The 13,228-nt window shown below is 32.2% G+C and overlaps 1 protein-coding gene across 2 annotated transcripts in view; it reads left to right on the top strand.

Annotated features, from left to right (window-relative positions):
- LOC114334081 (protein FAM214A) overlaps nucleotides 1-13,228 on the top strand; it is a 232,822-nt gene that overhangs the window by 45,102 nt on the left and 174,492 nt on the right. The window lies entirely within an intron of this gene.

The following is a 13,228-nucleotide window of genomic DNA, read 5'->3' as shown; positions in this document are numbered from 1 at the left end:
ATACATACTGTTCTGCATGTACTTAACTTACCTTGTCTTAATCTGACAATTTCGAGTATTTTTAAGGACAATTTTTTTTCGGGCCCCCCTTAACGAACTTCCCTGTGTTAAGAGACAATCTGCCCTGTGATGGATGACCGAAGTTATCGTTAACGTAAAGTTATCCTGTAGTTATGTTATAACCATCGAATTGGTGTGATGTATCATACTTAACTTAACTATTTGCGTTATTTATTGACAGTTCTTGAGTTATCTGGTCACTTTATAACGCGACGTTAAACCTCAAGTTATGAGATAACTCTGTAGTTATGCAAGGTTAGGTTCATCTTTTGACTTGTTTTTAGACAGAGATCAAGTGAATTTAGAAGCTAGTAATTTAATAATTAAGAATAGAAGGGTAATACAATTTTAAAAATTATACAAAATCAAATCGAGCGATATAAGTTGAAATTTTATTATAAGTACCTACTGAGCTTTCTATCCAGAGTTGCCAGATGATATTTTATAAATCCCCCACTTAGAAACTGAAATTCTCTGAAATTGAAGCTCAAATACCCCAAAGTCCCCAAATTTAAATTGTTGCCGCATTTTAATAAATTATTAGTCAAATGAAGAGAACAGTAAAGCAAAATTCATACTACAATATCAACGAGGGCCATGGAAATAATTCATAGTTCCTATCGTCTTCGATTATATGGGAGTATAATATACAGTTCTATGTACATTCGCAAATTTAATTTACCATGACCCCTTAAAATCATCCATAATTTTCCGCCCCCAAAAAATCCCACTACAATTTCTGCTTAGAAAAATTTCAATAGACGCTTTCAAATTAACCCAAAATTTTGGGAAAATACACCAATCTGGCAACCCTGTTTCTATCTACCGTTTGAAAGCAACTTAGAAACACCAAGGAACCCAAACAGCTGTTTGCTGTTCGGTCATCGGCAGTAGCCGACGACGGGTATGTTCGGAACAATCTCTCGCGCTCACTCCAACTTGTACTATTTGTACATAAGGTTCTCTTTGTTACTTCAAAATTTGTTCCTCAAACCTTCTTTCTAATATAACGTTGATGATATAACTATTTCATAACTGGGAGCGATACATCACACCAAATTTTACCTATACAGTTATGAGCACGTTATTCCTGAGAGTTATCTTAACTTTAACTCAAACGTTAAACTTAACTTCGGTCATCCATCACACGACTGAATATATGGTAGAGGTACATCTGCACTGCAGGGTACCAGGTTTCTCCCCATATAATAATCTGACGCGCTCGAGTAACTGCAAAAATCCCCGCTTGGGCTCCCCCACCATATTTATTATGTCGTACACAAAAAGGTTTGTTTTTACATACATATTCGTGTACACAAAATATAAAAGTTATCAAACTTCAAAGTACCCTGGTTCACTTACCTACAAGCAACCTCAAAAATATTGTTATCGAAAAAGGATGTTTTTCTTTTATTTTGGTGAATGGAAGTTTAAAATTCGTATTGTTGCGAAGTAAGATAAGGTTAAGGTTCCACTGACCAATATAAACAATAATAAGTTTGTTTGGAATCGATCGGTGAATTTTTAATCAGTCAAATATAATAATTTTCAGTGTTTTTTTTTTTCATATTATACAGTGAGCACGTAAAGGTTGGAATAAATTCATTTTCTCGTAAATGGACGATTTTGGAACTAAATCTCGAAACAGGTCATCCAGCTGGGCGTGATGACATAATCGATGATTTTTTAATGGGAATAGGGGTCGTGTGCTAGCTCATTCGAAAGGTAATTCAATTCTCTTTTCAGTAATATAGACATGAACGTAATTATTTATACATGGTGCCCAAAAAATTTTTTATTCAAATTAATTGACATAAAAAGATGAATGTGCGTGATTTATTTACTTCAAAATACATTCTACTGCTGTCAAAAAGCAGAACTAAAAGATTTATTGGAGAAATAGACATTGCTTTTCGCTTAAATTAAATATTCAAACTGCGAAAAGGCAGGTGAGTGGCAGATTGAACATTTAATTTAAGGGGAAAGCAATGTTCATTTGTCAGCCAAACACTTTTTTCTGTTTTCTGACAGCAGTAAAATGTATTTTGAATTAAATAAATTACACACATTCCTTCTTTTTGTGTCAATTAACTTAATTATTTTTTTTTGGACACCCCGTATAAATAATTATGGTAATGTTTATATTACTGAATAGAGAATTGAATAACCTTTCAAATGAGCTAACACACAACCCCTATTCTCATTTAAAAAATCATCAATTACGTCATTACGCCCAGATGGATGACGTCACTAGTTTAATATACATGCCAAAAAATCATAATTTAAATATAAAAATTATTCAACAAAAATGAAAAATACAAATCTAAGAAAAAATAAGAAATTTCAAGGACAAATTAAACATCTTAGTATGCGGTATTACCATTTCTGGCTCTAATGATGTCCCTTATTCTCTGTGGAAATCTTCTTCTCGGAAACCGTATGTACTCCAAATTTTTCCATTCTTATAGTATACAGTGTGTTTCATTAATATTTGGAAATATTCTAACTATAGATTTCTGGGCTCAAAATATTAAGTTTTAACCCAAGTCACCTAGTCCGACAATGCTCCCTAGGGGAGCTAGGGCTGTTTAAAGATGGCGCCTTTGAGGCGAAAGAGGTGATTTGGGTTAAACCTTAATATTTTGAGCCCAAGAATCTACACTTAAAATAATATTTTTTTAGTTTTTAATGAAGCACCCTGTATATACAGTATGTCCCTGTAAGTTGTATCCATATGGAAAACTTTTTTATTATTAATTTTACGAAAAAAAAAGTTATTCTTTATAAAAAGTTCTGCATGGTCCAAAACCCAGGATTCAACCATCAGATATCAAATTTTATGAATGCTATAAGAGGTATGTCAAAAGTTTGAATTTCACTCAAGAGTAAAGTAGCTTTATTTTTCACAATATTGAAAATTGCTATTATAAAAAGTTGTTTGGAATTAAAAATTATATTCTAATATGCAATATGGATAATTTTAAATTATGGATAACTAACATTATTTTCAGTTATTTCAATTCTGATAACTCTTTTATTATTAATTTTACGAAAAAAAGTGATTCTTAATAAAAAGTTCAGGATGGTCTAAAAACCATCTCATATCACATTTTATCAATTTTATACGAGGTATGTCAAAAAAGATAAATTTATATCAAAAGTAAAGTACCTTTATATTTCAGAATATTTCAATTAGAAGGATCTAATCACATACTGAAACATAGTTTTTAATTCTAAATAACTTTTCATAATAACAATTTTCGATATTGTGAAAAATAAACGTATTTTACTCTTTAGCGAAATTCATATTTTTGACATACCTCGTATAAAATTGATAAAATTTGACATAAGATGGTTGTATTTTAGGTTTTAGACCATGCAGTACTTTTTATTAAGAATCACTTTTTTCGTAAAATTAATAATAAAAGAGTTATCTGAATTAAAATAACTGAAAATAATGTTAGTTATCCATAATTTTTCAAAAAAAAAAAATTTCAATTAGAAGGATGTAATTGCATACTAGAATATAGTTTTTAATTCCAAACAACTTTTCATAATAGCAATTTTCAATACTGTGAAAAATAAAGCTACTTTGAGTGAAATTCAAACTTTTTGACATACCTCGGATAATATTCAAAAAATTTGATATTTGATGGTTAAATCTTAGGTTTTGGACCATGCAGAGCTTTTTATGAAGAATAACTTTTTTCGTAAACTTAATACGTAATAAAAAAGTTTTCCATATGGATACAACTTACGGGGACATACTGTATATTAACGGAAAAACTCGTCTAATACCTGGCTACTGCGATGTACTGAATCCCGAACATTGTTAAATGTTTCATATTTCCCTGGAGTAATAAGCAGTTTGTCCCAGTACATTTTCCTATAATAATAATAGTGCAACATTTGTATTCTGTTTAGTATCGCATGAAGGTTTATACTACTATACTTCTATACTACTATGTTCCATATTATTAAATGCCCAAGTAGCAATTTTACGACCTGCAACCAATTTTGTCCTAATGGGACGTTAAATTTAAGGACAAAATTGGTTCACATTAAGCCTTAACTAAGGACAACGTCTGTTTTTCCTATGGACCAACGTTGCTGCTAATAAGTAATATAATCTGATGACCAACCGACATCGGGAATAACGACGTCAATTATTAGGATAAGGTTTGACGTTAAGTTGACGTCGGTCTTAACCTATCTGTAGTATAAGTGCAATTAAGTGGCATCAACGACTACTCAACGTCGGGAATTACAACGTATTTTTTAGGATAGATGCCAACGTTCAGAGGACGTTGGTGTTTTATCGAGTATGGTAGACGTATTTTTCGGGAAGACGACAACGACAATCCAACGTTGAGAATACCAACGTTAATTATTAGGTTAAGATTTAACGTTAAGCTGACGTCGGGTATAACCTTTATACTACAATGTAATTTACTGGAAGACATTTAACGACTGCTCAACGTCGGGGATTACAGAGTATTTATTAGGATCGAACCCAACGTTCAGGAGACGTCGGGTGTTTTCTCAGTGTCAGTAGGTATATGGTAGATTGCTGCGTGCTGCGTGTACTTGCGGGAAGGTGAGAACGACAATACAACGTAGGTAATAACAACGTAGTACTTAAGTAAAGTTGTATACGTTAACCTGACGTCAAAGTTTTTTTTATAAGATACCTGTAATTTCCTAAAAAACGTCGACGACTATCCAACGTCGTAAAGTAAATTTTCGACAATTGTTGGTTTAGTTTCCAACTTCAAAACGACGTAAAAACTTGCTGATTAGGGCCTATCTGACTTGACTCATCTTGACTTATATGACTATAATATGACCATAGAGTTATATATTAGCATAGAGAGAGTGTCATTCAGAGCGAAGTGACGACACCATCTTTTTTATTTGGATTAGTGCTGTTTCACTCTTACGTATAGTAAAGCTGCTACAGTTGTCCTCCTCTTCCGTGCCTATATTCACACTGAATGTCATCATAGATTTTCGATACAATGTGTTAGAAAAAGATGCAGCAAACCAGTCCATGAGATCTTGTCGTCAGGAAGCGCGGAAGGTAGGCTCCCTCTATGTTAATATATACCTCTATGAATATGACAGATATTACATTGCATAACATAACCTTACTTTTTTACACTTGGTTTTTCTAGTTTTTCTATAAAAAGTATATTAACAATATCAATTTATTGAATGAAAAACCTATATAATTAAAAAATATATAGTTGTTCTTTGAGAAAAGCAATGTCTTAAAATGAAGGGGAAATGCATGGAAAAAACCAGAAAAAAACAACGTCCACCGTCCACCAGATTAAGGCGTGTTCACGACGACGACCGGCCGTCGGGAGTCTGTTGTCAAAACCAGGTTGTTTGCGCTTACTTTAGGACGTATTAGTATACCAATAGGTAAATTCGAGGTGTGCAAGGTAAAAATAGGTATACTAAAGGTCGGCAGGGGGTGTCCTTGTCCAAATCAGTTAAAATGTAGTGCAATTTAGGTCGCGAGTCAAATCCGCCATTAATGAAAGATCGCGATGGTTCAGCCATTTTTTGAAACATAATGTTTGGCAATTTTTTTGCTAGATTTTAATGAATATTTGATTTTAATTAACGAATTTTGTTTATATATAAATCAAGGATAATTTTGTGTGGGTCTAGACATAATAATATGTTTTTTTAATTACGATGGTTATTTCTATTTTTACCGTTTTGTTCGATTTAACCTGTAAATTTCTGAGGCGCTTTCAGTTTTTAGCCATTTTTATACCTAGTTTAACAGTACACTTCCTTGCGTTTGTAAATTTTCGACCGCATTATGCAATGAGGCAGATGATTAATAAAATAATTATACAAGTTACTTAGGTTATATTCTGAATAGAGTAGGAACCTACTTAAATAAGTATCAACAGGCCGTCATGCATCTTAGTTTCTGATGATTTAATATCCTCCAAGATTATTAACCTATTTGGTAAAAATGAAGTGTGTCGGCCGTACTTCTGTGGTAGAGAAGTTTATACTATTACCACTCTTCTATGACTATTACTTTACAAGACCAAAGTCCTAAAAACTAACGTAATTTGACGATAAAATATCTCGAGCTGAGAAGTTGAGAGGGGGACGTCGAGGCAACCCGTATTTCTATTCCCCACTTAGGTGCAAATAGCGGTTTTCTGACCGTCGTCGCAACGTCGCGTATTAACGTTGGGGCATTTAATCCAACGTTAAGACGTCGTAATATTACGTCCAATTGCTTCTTGGGTGTTCTTTAATAATTGAGAAAGAAGAGAAAAGCATATATTTCAATGTCGATAATGTCAAACAGTATTTTTGTTCAAGAACACTGACCTGGAGTATATTGTTTCATATTGTAAGTTGTAATTTAGTTACACTCAAATAACAGAGTACACCTGTCGTGGTAACAAAAAACAGGTGCAACCCTTTATGATAACATAACAATTTATCTGTGGAGAGAAAACAAAACTTGGGTCTGTAAAAATGGACTGCTTGCTATTGTACTCTGAATAAACCAAGGAAATACAATATTTTACAGCACAATGGCGGCGACTGGCATAATTTCAAAGGGTATAATATGAAAAATACAGTAGCTACAGATAGTTTCTATGATACATTCGCTTAAAACTCTGTCTGAGAGAACAGGATTAAAAATAAACTTTGAGAAAACTAAACTTATGGAAAATCTCGTAATGAGTGGAAATATTTATAACTGTTGACAATAATACCATATACAATAAACAGACACTTACAAATATCTGGGACACGAGATCAAAATAAGCAGAGACAATCAAACACATGAAATACAGAGACAAATAGGCCTGACATGGGCAGCATTGGGTAAACTAAGTCATATTATAAAAAGTTCAATTCCCATGTGTCTTAACGACGGTCTACACCTTCGGCAAAGAATTAAGGATTTGCATGAAATTTTAGTATGTTATAGTTTACTTCAAAAAACTAAAACTTGATTTTTTAAAAATTGTTTTACCGTGCCGTTTAATTACTATTAAGGGTCAAAGTTAAGTTTTAACATGGGCTCTTATGGGAATTCTTAAAAAGTTGATAACTTTTGACCCAAATTTACGATTTTTAATTATTTGTGCTTAAATTAAAGGTTTTTTTGTAAGGAATAACATATTAAAAAATGAGGATTGTTTACCGTACCATTTATTTTTAATTTATTTATTATAATTACTTCCGTAATTTATTATAATTTATTTTTATAAAGTATTCAATACTGAAACATATGATTTGAGTATTCTGTTATAAATGCATTGTTACCAACTTTCGCTTGCATATAAGTTTCCCCCCCTTTCCGCTGAGAGGCATACCCCGCAACGAAGGTGTAGAACGTCGTTAAGTGAAAGGTTTATAACCAGTGTGTTTTGCCTGTACAAACTTATGGAGCAGAGACTTTAACACTGACGCAAAAATCCGCGAATTAACTCTAGAGTTACACAAGGAGCCAAGGAACGTGCCATGATGAACGTGAGCCTTCGAGACCGCATGACAAATAAAAAAATCAGGTAAAGATATGGAGTTCAAAACGTCATCGAAAGAGCTACAACGCTTAAGTAGGGACTGGACAGGGCACTTAGCCCCGGCGCAAATTGATCCTAAACGAGACACAACCTGCACCGGCGAACTGCGTAGACAGTTTTGCACATCCTACTATCAGTGCATGCGTTCGCAGGTCTCGCTTGGGAACGTTTGTCATCGGCGTGTCGTTTTCTGCACGTGCAGATGTTTATTTTTACTTGTTTTTGTTTGCGAGATGCACGTATCTGAAATGAATACGGATGGTACCTAAATATAGTTTATTATGATAAATAAAAATATTAGCATAGTCAACACCCGGAGTGAAAACTGCGTTGTCTTTGTCATTAAATTCTGATAACTTTTGGTAGACTAAATAAGCGACGATACGAAATTAATAATCAAAGTTATGCCTTTACAAAAACACATTATTAGAAAAATAAGTTGAAAAATGATTTATGTTACTTAAAACCGTGATCGATAAAAATATCGTATTACCCTCAAATTCAACTTGTCGAAATATTACATTTTTGTTTATGCTTAAAAATTAAAAACGAACATAGTGTTAGAGCAAGTAAACAGCTACAACTACTTAGGTACGAGGAAGATGGTAAAATAGACAAAGAAATAATCAATAAAATAGGAAAAGCAGGGACAATATATAATACCTACTTTAAGAAATACGTTCTTTGAAAAGAAAGGGATACCTAAAAAAGTACAAACACAAGCGTACCAAAAAGTGGTAAGGCCATCAATCGTCTATGGGAGTGAGTCGTGGACGCTAACAAAGAACAACAAGAGAAAAATCAAAGCTACAGAGATGAGATTCCTCAGAAAAATAGAAGGGGTCACGAAGAGACAAAATAAGAAACGAAACAATAACTCTAACTCCAAAGTTAAAACCCAAAGAGACAATTATAGGGAACGACAGTTAGGATGGCTAGGCCACATCCATAGAATGAACGACACAAGAACAAAAAAAAGGATATGAAGTAAGGGTACAAGGCAAAAACAAAGTAGGCCGCCCAAGAATGAGATAGGAAGAACAAGTGAGACAGGAAGCAGAGAAGAGAGGACTGCAATGGAGTATGGTAAAACAATTAGTCCAAAATAGAACAGCATGGAAAAGAAGTATCAAAGAAGCACCACAAGACTAAAATATATGGGCAGCAGAAAGATGTGTCAAATAAGTACTTTATATTCAGTAAACTTTTATTGTTAAAAATAAGTATTTTATAATTATTAAAATGTATTGAAATGTAGGTATTGAACTAGATGTAAACAGCCCAACACCGAAAGGTACAAGTACAAATGGGCTTAATTGATTACATAAATAAATAAATAAAATCATGATTCGGGAGAGTTCCTCGTTCCTCGTAACATTCAATGTGTCTTAATGTTGTTCTGAAGCTATTTCCTTGTGGCATTTTTATAATCAACTATTTTCAATGGAAACTAAGTCACAATTTTACCAAAAAAATGATTTTATTAACGTTTCGACGCCCAAGTCGGGTGTCGTTGTCAAAATACAAAATAATACTAAATTAAACAAAATTGTTGTTGCTTAGTAAAAAATTCTTCTAATAATTTATTTAATCTGACTCATTTATATCGGCAATTCAGACATGTATTATACATTTTAAAGTGGAAGACTTTAAAATGGTATTGCCAATATTGATGAGTTGCGTTCCTGGGACGATTTTACTTAAAGATAGTTCATTCGATTACATGAAATCAACCCAACTCAAGAATATCCGCCACAAAAAATCATAGCATGTGATCTGTCTTTAAAAAGACAACTAAATGCAACGGTGGCAGTAAAATTCTCGCGCTAGAGATTCCATAGTAAATCACGAGAGAAAACCAGGAAAAACCTCGTGATACTATCCCGATATCGTAAGTATTTGGGCTTACATTTAGTTTACTCCCAAATCTAATACCAAATTCTAACTTTAATATTATGATGTTCACTGATTCTTACGTTTAATGGTCTTGATGTTTCACCTAAATAAAATTGTTCGCATTCACAAGGTATTTTATAAATACAATTCTTTGTTCTTTCTTGTTCATTGTTAGATAGAATAGATCTCAATGTCTTTGTTGTTTTGAATGTTGTTGAAATGTTGAATTTATTTCCTATTTCCTATTGTTTTCTCGGATAGTCCTTTTCTCGCATTATTTCTTGTGGATGTTATAGGATCCCGTTCTACGTTATTCTGTTCCATTCGATCCAATCTTGACAATTTCTTATTTATAAACGATAAAGGATAATTATTTTTTAATAAAACAGATGTTAACAATTGTTTTTCTTCTAAATATTCTTCCTATCATATAAGGATTTAATGATTCCCTTTTTAAAGTTGATGTTGTGATTTGATTTGCAATTGAGATATCTGTTGGTGTGTGTTGGTTTTCTATACACTTTCTTTACACTTTCAACGTGTCTTGGTTTGTTTATTTCTAGTGCATCTTTATTGTGATTTTAGTATAGACTTTTCATGTAAAAATAGTAACACACTCTTCGCATTCAACACGGAATTTCTATCAATAAACTTTGGTGTAAAGTAGGTCGTAGAAAATAGTTCTCAATTGCATCACATCTAATCTTTTCTTTTACATAAGAACGCGAGTCGATAAAACCCGGGAAAATCATTTTCCTACAACTTCTGCAACCATACGACACGTGCTTTGCTAATTAGTTAAATAGAATTAGCGTGGGAAGCTTTTTTGCTGTTACGCACGATGCTGAACTTAATAATTGTTTTTAAGTCTTTTCACCGTGATCTATGACATAACTATGACGTCATAGAAGTGCCAACTTCTTGTAAATTCTCTGACTAATTTAATAAATCCGAAAGGTAAATGAATATTTACTTACATCATTCATATTAGACCGGGAGATATTAGATAGAAGTTCAGCCACAATAATTTTTTGAGCCCTTCGCAATATTGGAAGCTTAGAGTAGGTACTTACAATTTGTGGAAAAATCAACAGGTTTCCTGTGATATTTTTCTGCGAAAAATAGATTTTCCATGAAAAAAAAATTAGATCCAGTGAATTTCTGAGTCCTGCTATATCCATAAAATGACAGGGTACTATCGATTTTACGAAGAAAATTTTTTGTTCATTTTTTTCGTGAATGTGCGACTTTGGAAATATATCCCTAAACAGGACGATTTTTATTTTTAACTTATGATTTTTTGGCATATATATCATACTAGTGACATCATCCATCTGGGCGTGTTGACGTAATCGATGATTTTTTTAAAATAAGAATAGGGGTAGTGTGATAGCTCATTTGAAAGGTAGTACGTTCTTTAAAGGTAAAATATTGCAAAACCTCTAAATTTTAAAGAACCTCTTGGATTGACATGAAATTTGGCATACACATAGCTAACAACTCAAAGAACAAAAGTGATATTGTGCCGATGTGTGCTTTTGCTCTAGGGGTGAGTTTCACCTCCTTTTGGGAGTGAAAAATATATGTTCGAAATAAGTCCGGAAATGGAAAAAATGACTAATTCTAAGCAATTTTTGTTCTATAAAGTTTTTTCACCAAGTTAACACTTTTCGAGTTATTTGCAAGTGAATATATTAATTTTTCAACAAAATAACCACGTTTTCAGACGGTTTTTTCGCAAATAATTCAAAAAGTAAGTATTTGGTCGAAAAAAAAAATTCTTATCAAAAATATAGCACGTAAAAATTGAAAAAAATGTTGTATATATTAGGTCACTATACCTAGTAGAAGCAGACTTATAGCTAATGAAAAATAGGTTCATATTCGTCAAATTCCAAAGCGAATATTTTAACGTGCCATAACCAAAAAACGAAGCACTTTTTGGGGAAAACTCATTTTAACTTTTTTAAAGTGTTTAAAAAATGCTTATTTTTGTTTTTTAAAAAAATTTTTTAGCATAAAAAGTAAACAAGTTACGCTCAAAATAAAGTTGGTCCCTTTTCTTTTGGTAAGAAATCGGGAAAATCACCCCCTAATTAGCATTTCAAATGAACTTAATTGTTACCACGTCACAAGTTTTTTACTCGCGTATGTATTGATCATAAATATGATCTGTAAGTTTCATCGGTTCAAAGTCCTTATTTTTGAAAGAGCTGTAGTTAAAAGGGCTTGAAGAGTCACTTATCACGAGTGTATGCAAATTTAGAAACACCGAATCTTAACCAATTTTTGTCTTACAGAAAAACGAAAAAATACAAAATATTAAAAAAAGTAAACCCGACTTTTAAGTTATTTTGAAAAAAATGCTAAATTTTCAAAAATTTTACTTTAAAATCAAATTTTTTCAAAAATAAGCACTCTGAATCGATGAAACTTACAGATAATATAAACACAACATAAGTAAAATAATTTGTGGAGCGGTAACGATTAATTTCATTTAAGTTGCTAATTAGGGGGTGGTCTTCCCGATTTTTTTTCCAAAACAAAAGAGACCAACCTTATTTTGAGCGTAACTTGCTTACATTTGATGCTAGAAATTTTTTTTATAAAAACAGAAATAAAGCTGTTTAAACGCTTTAAAAGAGTTTTATTCCTCGACATCTAATGGTAAAAGAGGCAACCGATTATGTATGTATGTATGTAAAAAAGTTTTAATGTGTTTTCCCCAAGAATGCTTCATTATTTGGATATTTCACATTGAATTATTCTATTTGGAATTTTTCGAATATGCTTCTTTTCATGAGCATTTTTCAGTGCGTCACAAATGATAGAAAAAAAGGTAAGTCCGTGATAGTACACATTTATGACATTTATTCTAACATGAAATTTTAGTTAAATCTGACAGTTGTCACATTTTATTTGCAATTTGGCATAAAAACAAATCAATTGTGTTTATTGCATTTATAAAATGGTATTTTCTTTGATTTGTATAGTCTTATAAATTGTACAGATTATATTCGTAGATATATTATATAATTAGTAAATAATTTTTTTCGATTATAGCGCCATCTATTGACAACTAGAATAAATGTTATAAATGTCACCGACGAAATGTAATCACCGACGTGTGTTTTTTTCTGTCACATACAATTTAATGCGTTAGAAATAAATCGAAAAACTGTGACGCACTGAAAGATCCTCATGAGAAAAAGCATATTAACCTATTTTTCACTAGCTATAACTCTGCTTTTGATAGGTATAGAGACCTAATATATACACAGTTTTTTTTCACATTTTTATAGGCTATAGTTTTACTAAGAATATTTTTTTCGACATAATGCTTACGTTTTGAGTTATTTGCGAAAAACCGTCTAAAAACTTGGTTATTTTGTTGAAAAATGATCATATTCACTTGCAAATACATAACTCGAATATTGACTTGGTGAAAAAACTCTATGGAACAAAAGTTGCTTAAAATTTTTCAATTTATCCATTTCGGGACTTAACTTGGACATATATTTTTTCACTCCCGAGATGGTGTGAAACTCACCCCCAGGGCAAAAGCACACATCGGCACCATATCACTTTTTTTCTTTTACATGTTAGCTATGCGTATGCCAAATTTCATATCAATCCAAGCGGTTCTTTAAAATTTAGAGCAAAAACCGTGAAAGAATGTATGTACCAAGGTTATT

The sequence above is a fragment of the Diabrotica virgifera genome, chromosome 4, assembly GCF_917563875.1.
Source record: "Diabrotica virgifera virgifera chromosome 4, PGI_DIABVI_V3a".
In the NCBI taxonomy this organism is placed as follows: domain Eukaryota; kingdom Metazoa; phylum Arthropoda; class Insecta; order Coleoptera; family Chrysomelidae; genus Diabrotica; species Diabrotica virgifera.
Note: the sequence above shows the minus strand (reverse complement) of the source record. Positions and strands in the feature narration are given on the sequence as shown.